At 39.7% G+C, this 14,519-nt stretch overlaps 1 protein-coding gene across 3 annotated transcripts in view; it reads right to left on the bottom strand.

Annotated features, from left to right (window-relative positions):
- Epb41 (erythrocyte membrane protein band 4.1) overlaps nt 1-14,519 on the bottom strand; it is a 193,071-nt gene that overhangs the window by 119,717 nt on the left and 58,835 nt on the right. The gene's annotated exons all lie outside the window — the stretch shown is intronic.

Here is a 14,519-nt window from a genome sequence, read left to right as displayed (position 1 = left end):
AAGTTCAAGCTCATCCTGGGCAAGTTAGCAACTTAGTGAGATCCTGTCTCAAAATTAAAAAAATGAAAGACCCTCAGCAATGAAATTGAAATAGACAACAGAGATGGCTATCTCATGGGTATCTCAGAACATTTCCAAAATTAAACCCTTAATTCTGTTTTTCCTATTCCAGTAAATGACTCAACCTATCATCCAGGACTTCAAACCATAAACCAAAGTACTGTTCTTGTCTTAGCTTTCTCCATGTTCCTTCCCAATCAAATCTGCTAGCCCTCCAACACATATTGAGAACCACTCCACTTTTCATTTCTACTGCTATCATGTGTGTGTAAGTCTCCACTTCTCACGTCAACTACTCAAATTATCTGGTTTTTGCTTATTTCACCAAACTTTATTCTTGGAGGTTACCCAACTTGACAATTCACAAGAAAAAGATCTTAAGGCTTTGATCAAACATGCCCCCACAGAAATAAAATTCTAAAACAGCTATCTTTACCTCATTTCTAGAATTATAGTGACCAGAAGACCCATTTGACTCATTACTGTATATTTTGATGACATTACAATGTTCTGGGAATTATGGAAAGTGGTAGGCTACAATAGCGAAAAAGACAAGGATAGGCTCCGATTTCTTAGATTGTGCTCTCCATCTACAATATACAATATGGTAGAAAGTAATCTCTCTGTTCACAGTATTTATACTGCATCCTAAACCTTACATTCAGTTCTAGACAGTTTATTTTAAGAAGAATAGACTCTGGGGAAAAAAAAAATAGAAGATAATGATGGAATTCAAGACTAGTGTATGTCATCAGGTAAAGATATAGGGATATTTAGCCTAGAAAAAAAATCCTAAGAAGGGATCTTGCCTGCACAAATCAAGAGCCGCTATATTCCATGTGATTGCTAAGGGTAGAGTTCATTAGCCCACAGAAACTACTAAGACAATTTTCACTAAAATAAAAAGAAGAAATTCCTAGGAAGTAGAGATATCCAACAATTTAATGTGGTGCTTAAGAACTGAGCTTATCAGAGCCATCCCTCAGTGACTTGGATTCAGAATCTCCCACAGATACCAAATCCACAGACACTCAAGTCCCTCATACGAAATGGCATAGTATTTGCATAAAACCTACACATACCTTCCTATATGCTTTAAATCATCTCTAGTTTACTTATAACACAATGTAAATGTCACGTATATAGCTGTTATGCCATACTAAGGGAATAATAACAAAAAAATCAGCATTTGTTTGGTACAGATGTAATTTTTTTAATATTTTTGATGCACAGTTGGTTGAATTCACAAATAGGAAAGTGGCAGATAAGGAGGGTGGCTGGTATCACCAAAAATATTCACTCAGAACCTGAATGACCATCTGTTATGAATGCCAGAGAAAGGCTTCTTCCAATTAAGTCATATTAACTAAACTTGTAAGATCCCGTGCACTGCTAAGATTTTACAAATAGGGAGAAAAGTAAGAAAGAAAACAAAAGAGACATTAGAATAGTGATATAAATGGATTACTATTTTTTTTGTACTGGGAATCAAACTCAGGACTTCACGTTTGCCAGGCAGACACTATGCCACTGAACTATATCCCCGGCCCTGAATTTTTTTTTTAAAGACTATACCACGTTTCCCTTAAAATAAGACATAACCAGAAAATAAGTCCTAGCACGATTTTTTTTTCCTTAGGATGCTCTAATATAAGCCTTACCCTTAAAATAAGCCCCAGTTAAGATCATTAGCCAGAGGGACACATTTAGTACATCTGCTGCAACACACAGCAGATTATTAAACTATAAAATAATATTAATATATAATTAGGCATAAATAATTATACTGATATTATTACTTATAATCAATAACATAAATTATAATTAAGTATTTATAAATACCCAAGCAGGCACCTTTTAATGAGAGGTTAACACCTAAGTAAACAGATGAACTCAAGACTTACTGCCAAATGACCAACTGGAGTACAGACACAAAGCACAAATAACATGTGCACTTGACAACAAACGGGCATGGCTGTGCCTAATATGAATCTTTATAATTCAATATATTGTTGTAATGGACATATTTAACACACTTGTGTGAAATAAAAAGTTTTCTGAATTTTGGTGCCTGTAATTTTTCATCACTTTTGTGTGGACCATCATTTTGTTTGTTTTGGTGTTTTGTTTTTTTTGAGACAGGGTCTTGCTATGTGGTTCAGGTTGGCCTTGAACTCACTACACAGCCCAGGTTGACCTCAAACTCTTGATGATCCTCCTGCCTCAGCCTCCTGAGTGCTGGGATTATAGGTAACTGTCGTCATTTTTGTTGCCACTCCTGTCTTATAAGTCTTCAACTAACACTTGACTTAATGGAAACTTTGTGAGGCCTGGCCCACAATAGAGTGTGACTTGAGTGAAGAATTCATGAGGTAAAATCACTGACAGCTGTGTTGCCAATGTGCCATGAACTGGCTACATGGACAGGACGTGCTCACTTAAGGAGAGCTCTATGGCTGGGCATGAGAGATTGGGGCCAATGGTTCTACAGGAAATGGAGTCACAAGACGTTCAGGCTGAAATTCGGAGTTTGGAGAGTTATGATGATGTTCCAGAAGATATTACTGTATTTGAGTAAATATAGATTTTTGTGCAGGAATAAATATAGATTGCTGTCCATGAAAAAATAAATTATTGATTAAACTTGGTAACAATTTTCTCTCAAAGGGAAGGGCTCTAGTATTGCAACTTAATTCCAAGCAATAAAGAATAATTTGTTGGTGTCACAAACACAATAGGAACCTGCACAGAAAGTAACAATTTCACAGTTTTTATACTGAGAAAAGAGAGAGGTCACAAATGTGTAAGTTATCATAAGTGAATTTTTATAACATTTAAGGAAAAGTAAGGCCTGACTGCACAGCCAAGGCAGTCCACAAGAATACAGAACTTGGTTAAGACAATTCTAGAAAGTGAGGTTCATTCACTACATTTTACAGAAATGTAGTACGTGTCAGGTTCTTTTCTAACACTTGGAGATAAGACAGTAACATGTTCTCTACACATGCAGAAATTCTTTAAAAAAGTAGGAAATTTCTAAAAGTGGTCATGCAGAAGAGGCAGACTATGTACAAAAATGAAGGACAGAAGTACAAAAATGAAGTTTTACAAATAGCATTGTAAAGGAATACCTATAGAAACAATGACCAAAAAAGTTAAGGCTCAGTAAAAAATGGAACTTTAAAAAAAACTGCTAAAAATGTCAGGTGGCAGGAGGACGGTGAGACAGCACAAGGGAAAATGCAGCAGTGTGCGGTGAAGAGGCAGAAGAAAGGGAAAGGAGAAGACAGGGAAGGTCAACTTTAGACCATAGCTTGCGAGAATAAAACAGAATACCTGCTCTTCTCAAACCAAGCAATAAAGTGATTGGTAACTAAAGACAGCTCAGGGTAGTATAAGTTACCTTACAAGTTAAAATATATTTTCAGTCATAGAAACTTGTAAAGTAACTTGTAAAGTTTCACCTCAGATTCACTATTACACCATGACGCCTAATCCAATTTGTGGTTCCTATGACTGAATCATAGCTCAAAAACCAACAAGATAGAATTTAAAAGAAATATAAGGTTTTAGTATTGAGGTTTGAAAATAATTACAAAGAAAAGTAATAACAAATGTCCATCAATCAGAGGATACACAAATAAATTAACAATAAATTCAGAGGATAGAAACCTATAGCAGTGAGAATGAACTAGAACTACACATATGTGGGTAGATACATATAGAACATAGGTGAATCTTGTGTTTGATCAAAAAAGTACACTAAGTCCCCAACTTACAAATGAGTTCCATTCTGGGGGAAGTATGTAAGTCAGATTCATTCCTAAATTTTTTGTTTGGTTGGTTGGTTTTTTGGGGCAAGGTCTCACTATGTAGTTCGGTCTGGCCTTAAACCTGCTCATGTAGCCCAGGCTGGCCTCGAACTCACAGGGATCCTTCTGCCTCAGCTTCCTGAGTGTTGGGACTACAGGCATGTGCCACCACATCTGGCTCATTCCTAAATCTGACAAAGTGAGTCTTACACACTTTTCATACAAATATACAATGTATATGGTTTTGCCCTTCCTACCAGTCCCCATCAGCACTGCTTTACCTCTTGCTTCCGGATATCCTGGGCTCTGACTGACCATTGTTTTACTGTACACTATCACTCTGTACAACAAACACACAGCAGCACAACTGTGACAATGTCTCGCAGACATGTGAGCTACTTCCATGATTTGTTCACATCTATGAATGTTTGTAGTGCAAGGTCCGTTGGTATCTGTGAAAGTTTGAAACTCCAGTGTTCATAAGTCAGAACTTATTGTAACACTGTTTTTAATATGTATATATTATATGCTTTTCAAATATATACAGATATATATCTTAGAGATACATATGTAGTAGAAGTATGAAGAAATGCATAACCACAAATTTTAGAATAGTAGTTTCCTCTAAAAAAAATAAGAGGCTGGGCGTGGTTGGTGCACACCTGTAATCCCAGCACTTGGAAAGCTGAAGCAGGAGGATCACCACAAGTTCGAAGCCTGCCTGGGCTACATAGTGAGTTCAAGGCAGGCCTGCATTACATAGTGAGACCCTGTCTCAAAGACAAAAAACAAAGAAAAGAAATAAGACTGGAAAAGGGTACCATAGGATCTTTCAACTGTAACAGTAATGCCTTATAAACTGGATAATATTTGCTTTTTTTTCTACTTCTTAAATATTTTGTAATAAATTTTAAAATTGCATAACTACAATGGGAAAGTCCTAACCTGATGACATTATTTATATAAAATTTCATACGTGCCAAACCACAATACTCTTTCTCTAAAAAGATGAACAATCTTCCTAAGTGCGGTACCCATATTATGGGCAATAACAGAGCCACTATAATCTTTATAAACACAGAATATTGCTTCATTCTCAATACTGCATCTTTTGTTTTCAAAATAAAACAGACAATGTAGTATAACCAGATACACAATGTACATAACCAGATCACCCACTTTATTGATATGAAAAAACTTAAAGAAACTTGGAATGCTTTCCCACCTGTCATCCTGGCACATCTGAAATGCCAGCAGGTAGGCAGGCCATGAGCCCTGTGGGCCAGGTTTTTATTACTGGCAGAGGGCATCTGGGAAGCCCAGGCAGGGCAACAATGTGAGCACAAACTACATGGTGGGGGAGGGAGAATAACAAACAGGTAGGGAATAAAAAGAATAAAGAAAAGAAGAAAAAAAGGAAACCTAGAGGCCAACAGAAGCCTGATCAGAGAGAGCTTTTTTTCCGTACTCAATGTCATTGTTGGCTTTATTTGGGAACAGCAAGGAGCCATTGAGTTACTGAGTACAAGGGCAGCACTGTCACTTTGGTGGCTAGTGTCCGGAAAGGGAGGACTGCTGCACCCAAGCTCAACATTTAAGCCCTAGCCACCTCAGTACCTGAGGTTTGAGGATGCTGCACAGCATCCAGTACCCTTAAAGTGTCACACATGGAGGGAAGAGCTCAGACAGAGAAGTCCCTTCTCCCCGTCTCCAGTGCCCCAGCCCCAGGTTGACATAATTCTCCTCAATGAAGCCATCATCATCCTCTTCAACCACCTTCCAGCACCTCCCCCTGTTCCTGCAGCACATGACCAGTAGCTGAAGCAGTATTGGTGGCAGAAGTGGCATTTGGCAGCAAGTCTTATGAAGACAGAGAGGACCCAGAACAACCCCTATGAGCATAGGCCATGCCCAGCCGCCAGTGCCTGGCCCAGGAACCATGACCCAGGTACTGGGGAGTTCTGATGACCCTACCTCAGCTTGGTTTGCATCACTCAGGGAGAGTCCTCATGACATCAGTAAGCCTTGGCCACTGCCCCCTCAAAACCCCGGGTTCCAGGAAGACCCCTGGATGTCAGGCAGACCTTGGGCACAAGTCCTGGAGAGGCAAACGTATGGAGTGGAACAGGCAGGTGGGACAAGGGCCAGGCAGTAAAAGGCAGGCAGTGTATCCTCTCACATTTTTAGGGGTACAGCACTGCATCTCAAGCAGGACTTTAACAAAACAGTATTTCCAATGACCAAAGTAGTAAACCATCTAAGCGAAGTGAGGAGTTTTTTCAGATGGACAATAAAGTTGAAGAAAGAAACTATATAGTTGTCTAAAAACAAGTTAGGATGAATAGATAAACAAAATGTTATATTTACATGCCACCTTTTCAAAGCGCCTTAGCTGCAAGCCAACAAAACTCTTCCAGCTTGCTTTTGTAGGTTTCTTCATGATAGCCTGCCTTGCTTTCTCCAGAGTATCCTTTTATTTTGCTTTTTCCTCTTTTACTCAGTCCAAACTCACTCTACAGAATCAGTTTTTCCCTCACCCTTCACTTTTACTTTTTCAAATAAACTTTGCCACTGCTCTTTGCTTGTTCCAGGGGAAAAACCAAACCAAAAGGAAAAAAAAAACTCTCACCTTTTTTTTTTTCAAAGAGAGCCTTGGCTGAGTGTATACCCATCCTAGCTACTCGATAAAAAGGCAAGAGGATCCCTCGAGCCTAAGAGTTTGCAGAGATTCTAGGCAATATAATGAGATCACAACTCAAACAAAAAAAGTCTTTAAAAAGAATGAAATCCTGGCACTTTGGGGAGCTGAGGCAGGAGGATCACAAGTTCCAGCCCACCCTGGGCAACTAAAAGGGCTGGGGATGTAGCTGAGTGTGAAGACCCTAGGTTCAAACCTCAGTACATTTAAAAAAAAAAAAAACACAAACTGGGATGCCATCATGTTAAATGAAATAAACTGGATACAAAAGGCCTATATTATCACTCTACTGACTTGAGGTGTGCATAACTGTCAAATTCATAGAGATAGAACAGTGGTTACGAGGGGCTGAGAGGGGAGAGAAATAAGGAGTCACCACTTAAGTGAGTCCAGAGTTGCAGTTTGGAATGATGCTTTCTCTATATGCTGTACTATTTTGTAACTTGGCATCATGAACTCTCAGACCAGCATAATGACCCAGCAGCCGTCTAGGATGGGACATAAATTATGATTCTATTTATATTAAAAAATTATTAGAAAAAGTATAGAAATAAGCACTAAGAAACAATGGATAATGTGGTATGAGGAAGAAATAATTGAAAACAGACCTGAAATTATAAGCAGAATTCCACCAGCAGGGGGAAAAAAAGTTTAGTGAGTAGATGAAGGTCATATACCATAAAAAATCAGGTTCAAATTTTTAAATTGTTTATAAATCAAAATTAAACTACATGGATTTAAAATAACAATTTTCCCAGCATTTTGGGAGGCTAAGGAAGATCCTAAGTTCAAGCCCAGACTAATGAGACCATATCTCAAAATAAAAATTTTTAAAAGGGCAGGGATATAGCTCAGAGTGAAGGCCCTTGTTATGGCTTATGTTTAGATGTCCCCAGAAAGCTTCATGCAGCCATAGGTCAAGCTTTTTCAAAGGTGGCTGGATCTAGAGTGTGTGAATAGATTCATGATGCAATATGAGGCTCAAGGGCCTTAGGGAGAGTGCTACCCGCCCTAAGTAGTCTAGATAAGATATAAGAGATAGAAAGAGCTGTTACCTTCTTCCTGCCATGAACTGTTTCTCCTCTGCAATGTCACCCTGACTTGGAGCCAGCTGATTATGGACTGAAACCTCTACAAACTATGAGCTTTAATAAATAAACCTTTCTTCCTTTAATTTAGGGTGTTGGGTATTTTGTCTCAGCAACATGAGAAAAAATACTGAGACATTCTGGGTTCAATCTCCAGTACCACAATTAATCAAACCAAATCAAATCAAATCAAATCAAATCTGGGCTAGAGACATAGCTCAGTATTAGAATACTTGGCTAGCATACCTGAGGTCCTGTGTTCAATCCCTAGCACCAAGAATTAAAAAAAAAAAAAAAAAAAAATCCTAAAATAAGTAAAATAGCTCTTTAAGAAGTTACAGGAGGATCGTTGTGAATTCAAGACCAGCCTGGACTACAAAGTGAGCTCAAGGCCAGCCTGAACTGCACAGTGAGACCCTGTCTCAAAGAGATTAAAAAAAAAAAAAAAAAAAAAAAGTTACATAAGAATTCTAAAATAGCTAAACAGTGTTTATAATTTTTATACCAAATGTCCATTATAGCTTCAATTTATAGCAATTGGTTGGAGCAGGCAATTCTCCCTAAAATTATTCCTTTTCTGAAGGAAAAAGAAGACACATAAACATATCTTTGAGCTGAAAATGCTAATCCTTTTTATGATCACAAGTAAACAGCTTTGCTTTTATTCATATTACATGAAGATTATAGATAGTTAGCATGGAAAGGACATTAATAACATCCCACCTAGTCTAACATCGTATTCAAAGGGCCAAATCATCTCTGACACCTTGCTAACCAGAAAGCTATCGAGCCTGTGTTTACACATTTCTGATGGCAGAGACCCCTACTATAACTCATTTCATTCTTAAGTAGCTGACATAGGAAGATGTTCCCCTCAACACTGAGCCCAAATCTGCCTCTATAATTTACACATACACTGGTCCTAGTTTGAGTCACCATAGCATCCAAAATAAGCCTACTTCTCTTCCCATAAAATACAGCTGCTTTCCAAATCTCTGAAGATAGTATTAATTTGAGCCACATAAAACTGCCAATATTCAACCATTTTTACCTAGTAAACTAACACCAGCAATTTCATATAACCCAACCTAAGATTACAGTGTTTTTTAGCCACCACACTCTCCTCTCGTTTGGTTTCTTTTTTCTGAGGTTAAACCCTGAGAAAATACTAAGATTAAATATCCAGATCCTTAATCAGTTTCTCTTTATGAAATGGTTTACCAATTTGTCATCATCCCAACAGCTTTCTTTCAAATGAGGTACTCAGAACCAAACATATCTTGCTGAATGACTGAAATAAAGTTCCAAAAGGAATCCATTTTTGTATAGCCTGATTTTAGACGAAAACTTAAGTCACCTCTCAGTAAAGGAGCTAAAATGATTACTCTACCGCCAAAACAAACAAATTCCAAAGACATTTTATGTCATTCAGAATAGAAGCCAAAATTTTTTTAATCACCTCCCCTGTTCCAGCCACAAGGATCCTACTCTCCCCAAAACACACCAGGTGTGCTCTCCAGCAGGGCCTCTGTACTTGTTCTCTCTGCCCAGAAAGCTATCCCTCAGCCATAAGACTTGCTGCCTTTGGGCTTGTCTTTTTTTTTTTTTTTTTTAACCCAAATATCACTTTCTCAGTGAGACTTTCTGCAGTCACCGATAAAGCTGGAGCCCTCCTTGCATTTCTTTTCACTTCCCTGCTTTATTATTCCCTGTAGCACTTACTGCTCCTTAGTGACCTAGTATGTAATTTTTACTTAATTTTGTTTATTGTTCATCTACCCCACTAGAATGTAAAGTCCACTGCTGCAAAGGATTTGCCATCTCTGTCTTGCTCACTACTTTATCCCTGATAACTAGAACACTACCCCTAAAACAAACAAACAAAAAACAGTTGAACAAAAAAATGAACAAGTGAGAGAAACTGAGGTTAATATGCCCAAAGGCCAAAAACTACTTCCTTCATGATAAAAGATGTGCATTTTGAGTCAAGTGATGAAAAAACCAAAAAATCCAGACATACACAAGAATTTTTTTTTAAAGCCTACTTACATATGCAAGGTACTTGGATATTTCAGGTCTGGATGTGTTTACTCCTTCTTTTACAATAAATTGATGATAAACAAAAAAAGAATAAGTATCAGAAACTTTGTATTCTTCTCACAATGCTTTTTTGGGAGGGGGGGGGGCGTTACTGGGGATTAGAACCTAGGAGTGGTGGCAAACCTATGGCATGCTGATAGGTGGCAAACCTATTCAGCCTGCTGAGTGTTAGAACTGAAAGCTCTAAAAGGCTGGCCCTCATTGACCAGGGCTTCACACTTGCTACACAAGAGCTCTGGCAATTGAGCTACATTACAGTCCTTTATTATTTTGAGAATGGTCTCACTAAGTTGCCAGGCCAGCCTGGAACTGGTGATCCTCCTGTTCCAGCCTCCAGAGCAGCTGGAATTACAGGTGTATGCTACCACATCCAGCTTATAAATATTCATAATTTTAAAGAAAAACATTAGCTCATAAGGGAATGTTCTGTGATTTAACTGCAGAAAGTAACTTGCTAAGTTATCTCGTAGCCACGGGAGGAAACTGATACACCATCCCATGTAGAAGTCCAGCACCTTCAGAATGCACAAATTGATTCCAAATATTTTCTTCCATACTCTAGACAGTCTGTTAGGACAAAGGCAGGACTGAAAGGAGCTCAGAGTGATGAACATCATCATCTCAAATGACAAAGACTCTGAATTCCCCAAGGGTACAGTTCTGGGTCAGCTCCTTGGAATCTGAATCCGGACAGAGGCAGGCCTGCCCTTCCCACCTAACCTGCAGGTCATTCTTCATTTATATGTGCTCTAAAAAAAAAGTGAGGCTGTTTCAATACTGCCAAGAGGATCATGAACTAAATCAGATACCCAGAAACCTCATTACCTCGTTCTGCATCCACAGCTAGTCCATTCACCTTGTTTCTCTTTGACAGTCTCCAGGTTTGTTCTTAATACAGTACTACCCTGAACTTGATACGAAGAGAAAATAAGTTTTAAAAAATTCCTAAGAAGTAATTATAAAATCCTCTCCTGGTTATTCAGGTTCTGTGAAAATTTTAAATGGTAATATTCTCATTGGTGCCCAATGAGAATTACAATATCAACAAGGACTTTTTTCCTTATAACTAAACAACTAAGTATTTTTCTTTTTCTCCTTCAGGAGAAAAGAAAATTAAAGTTTTACCATAACTATAAGTGATATTTAAAAACCCATTCACTAATTCAAATAAACCCATGCATTAATCTAATAAGCATTTACTGAACATATTCTAATATTCTAGGCACCATGCTGAGTCCGGATTGCAAAAAAAATTAAAAAACAAGATTTGGCTTCTACTCTCAAAGAGTACAGTTTATTTAAAAAGACAGAGTAAACAATCATGTAGTAATATATGTAGAAAGTAGGCAGACCACAGAGAAGGCATTTAAATCAGCTGTGAAGAAAGACCTTTGAACTGGGCATGGTGACACATGCCTGTAATTCCAGCACTCAGGAGGCTGAGGCAGGAGGATTGTCATGAGTTTGAGGCCAGCCTGGGCTGCAGAGTGAGTTCAATGCCAGCCTGAACTACATCGCCAGACCTTGTTTCAAAAAACTAAGGCCTTTAAGTGGCAACCACAGATAAATCTTGAAGGAGGAGGAAGAGTTAAGTCAAGAAGGCAGAAAAGCTCATGATCACCTGGCTAAGCACCTATGAAGAGCATGAACACCTGAATGGAGAATGAAAGCAGTTCCCTATAGCTGCAGTAATAAAATATAGGGTAACAGAAAATAAAGAAGGGCAAGACTTAAGAACAGGTCTTAAGAATAGGTAAGGGTAGATTATGACAGGCCAGCTTTTTCAGTGTTCAAGAATTTATACCTTTCCCTCTAAAATAAGGAGTCATTAAAAGATTTTAAACAGAGAAGTACTACAGTAAACTAAGAGAATTTTTTGGTGAGTGGACGTATGAGATGGGAGGAAATGGAAACAAAGATACTAGGAGAAAGTTCTCATAACAGATTTGATGAAATATCATTAGAGCTTGAACCAAGGTTGGTGAGACAAAAGACATGGAGATGGATTTTTAAAACAACTGAAGAGAGAAGGGAAGGCAATAGAAGATAATAGGGGGGGTTGATACAATATATGTTTGTCTTTTTAGTTGAAAAATAATAATGTACTTTAGAGGGCTGTTGTTAGGCCTGAGAAAAATAACCATATGTGTCAGCTATTACTGTGACAGGAAAATTAGATTAAACTTTACTATATGGGTTACATTTGCAAATGGCAAGTGTTTTAGTGAATTCACTCTACTTCACTAAAGCAAAATCTGTTTCTGTGATCATCCTCTATATTTAGCAAGTTTTATAGTACTCTCTCAAAAACCAAAAAAGAAGAGTATACTTTCTCTTAAAAATATGCTTCTTCAGAGTTCAACAGTTCTAGCTGGGTATGGTGGTAATCCCAGCACTAGGGAGACTGAGGCAGGAGGGTTGCCAAAAGTTTGAGGCCAGCCTCAGCTACGTAGTGAGTTCCAGGTCAGCCTGAACTACATAGTGAGATCCTGTCTCAAAAGAAAAACAAAAATTCAATAGCTCTATAGTGTAGCACAAAGGTTAATCAAATATCAAAAATAATATTAAAAGATTTAATACCAGATAAAAAGAAATAAAGTATCAGACTTATTCATTTTAGTTATGAACATAATACAATGTTTGTATTTGGAGTTCAACAATAACAGACCTATGAAAGTGAGTGTGTTTAATTGTAACATGTATCAGCACCATGTCATTCTTCCATTTTAATGAGAATACAAAAGAGGCTAAACATGTTGCTTTGACTGATTATGTCAAATAAAAAACCTGAATTTTAAAATATTTTTGTGTTAGGGAAAAAAGCTGGGGCTGGGAATTTAGCTCAGTGGCACAGTGCCTGCCTGGCAAGTGCAAGTCGTGAGTTTGATTCCCGGTACTGGAAAAAAAAAAAAAAAAAAGAGAGAGAGAAAAAAAAGCTGAAGAGAAGTTAATTGCATGCAAGAATATTATATACACCAATTCTCTTAAACACATTTCTTGTAGCATCTTTTTTTCTTTTTTTTTTTTTTTCATTTTTTCTTTTCCAGTACCAGGAATCGAACTAACCACCTTGCGCTTGCCAGGCAGGCACTGTGCCGCGAAGCTAAATCCACAGCCCCTTTTTCTTTTCTTTTTTTTCGTTTAACATCTTAGAATTTTAAAATAATGTGTGACTCATCTATGTTTAGTGATAGAACTGCTACAAGAACAGTATCAGGGCAGCGGGGAGCGCTGGCCTTTGGGCCGGCCCCTAGCCACGCAGGCACCCAGGAGGCGAGCAGTCGGTGCCCAAGAAGCCGCACAGCAGGGAGCACCAGCCTTTGGGCCAGACCCTAGCTGCACAGGTGCCCAGGAGGCAGGCGACCTGCACCTGGGAAGCCACGTGGTGGACAGTCGGTGCCCAGGAAGCCTCATGGCAGGGAGCACCGCCCTTTCGGCTGGACCCTAGCCACACAGGCACCTGGGAGACGGGCCGCCTGTGCCCAGAAAGCTGTGCAGCAGGGGGCGCCGGCCTTTGGGCCCGACCCTAGCCATGCAGGTACCCAGGAGGCAGGCAGTCGGCACCTGGGAAACCCCACGCTAGCGCACTGGCACACACCAACCCTCAAACCACCCACCACCATGCAGTCGAGATCTATCATGGCACAGAGAAGCAATGACACAATTGGCCCACCACGTGCCAACCACAGAGGCCCGCCAAGGGATGTGCGTAAATCATCCCAACATGGAGAAACCCCTGGGAATATATGCCACACAACAGGTCGCTGTTGCCCGTGCTGCTGAGAACCAGAAAGGTCCAGAGTCACCGGAGGAGCAGCCACTGAACAAGGACTCAGAGAACACGAGAATAGAGGCTATGCTCGAAGACTCAGAGATCTAGTTGACCCGGGTCATGAGAGCCATTCGCAAGCTGGAAACCAGGAGGACCTTGTGCAATACCTGGGGAGACCCCTGGAAGCCATTCTTCCTGACAGTACAGGCTGTGGTGGAGGAGCGCATGGAACTCTGGAGAGGTCTGCACCGAGATTCCTGCTGCCTGTGCTGACAGTTGGCTGAGGACACTAAGTGGTTGCGGGGTCCCAATGCCCTGGGAAGCTGAAGAGAAAAAGCTACAAAAAATGGCTTTCGCCCCAGATGGCTCACTTGAGATGTTAGTAAGAATTGCCTCCTCAGTATTCTATAGCCATCACAAGGAGGAAGCCAAGGAGAGAAAACAAAGAGACTGAGAAAAAGCAGCTGCTTTTGCTGCAGCACTAAGAAAAACAGACCCTAAGTCTGATTCTCAGGGACCCAAGAAGAACTCGACGATTGCATTCATCTGCTACCACTATTAAAAGCCAGGCCACCTCAAGAGGGGAACTGCACTAAGAAGCCCCCTGGGCCATGCCCTGAATGCAAAGGTGAACACTAGAGATCAGTCTGCCCTCTGAAGCGGAGGCCTCAGAGCTTAGACCCATCCTACCAGTTAGTCTACCAGGAATGAGGGGGCCTGGGGCATACTCTGCCTTCTCCCTCTGACCAGACTGTCATCTCCATGGAGGAGCCCCGGGTAATCATGACTACAGAGGAAAAAGAAAACAGCCTGTTGCTAGACACAGGTGCAAGACTCTCGGTCTTTCTTTTCAATCCTGGCCTTCCTTCCAGCTATCACACCTCAGCGACAGGAGTCACTGGTGAGGAGGTAATATGCTACTTTTCCACAACCATTAGGCTGTAACTACTTGTTAGATCTTTCTTGCATATCTCTGTCTTCCTGAGAAA

The sequence above is a fragment of the Chinchilla lanigera genome, unplaced genomic scaffold (assembly GCF_000276665.1).
Source record: "Chinchilla lanigera isolate Chin_1 unplaced genomic scaffold, ChiLan1.0 scaffold00051, whole genome shotgun sequence".
Classification (NCBI taxonomy): Eukaryota; Metazoa; Chordata; class Mammalia; order Rodentia; family Chinchillidae; genus Chinchilla; species Chinchilla lanigera.
Note: the sequence above shows the minus strand (reverse complement) of the source record. Positions and strands in the feature narration are given on the sequence as shown.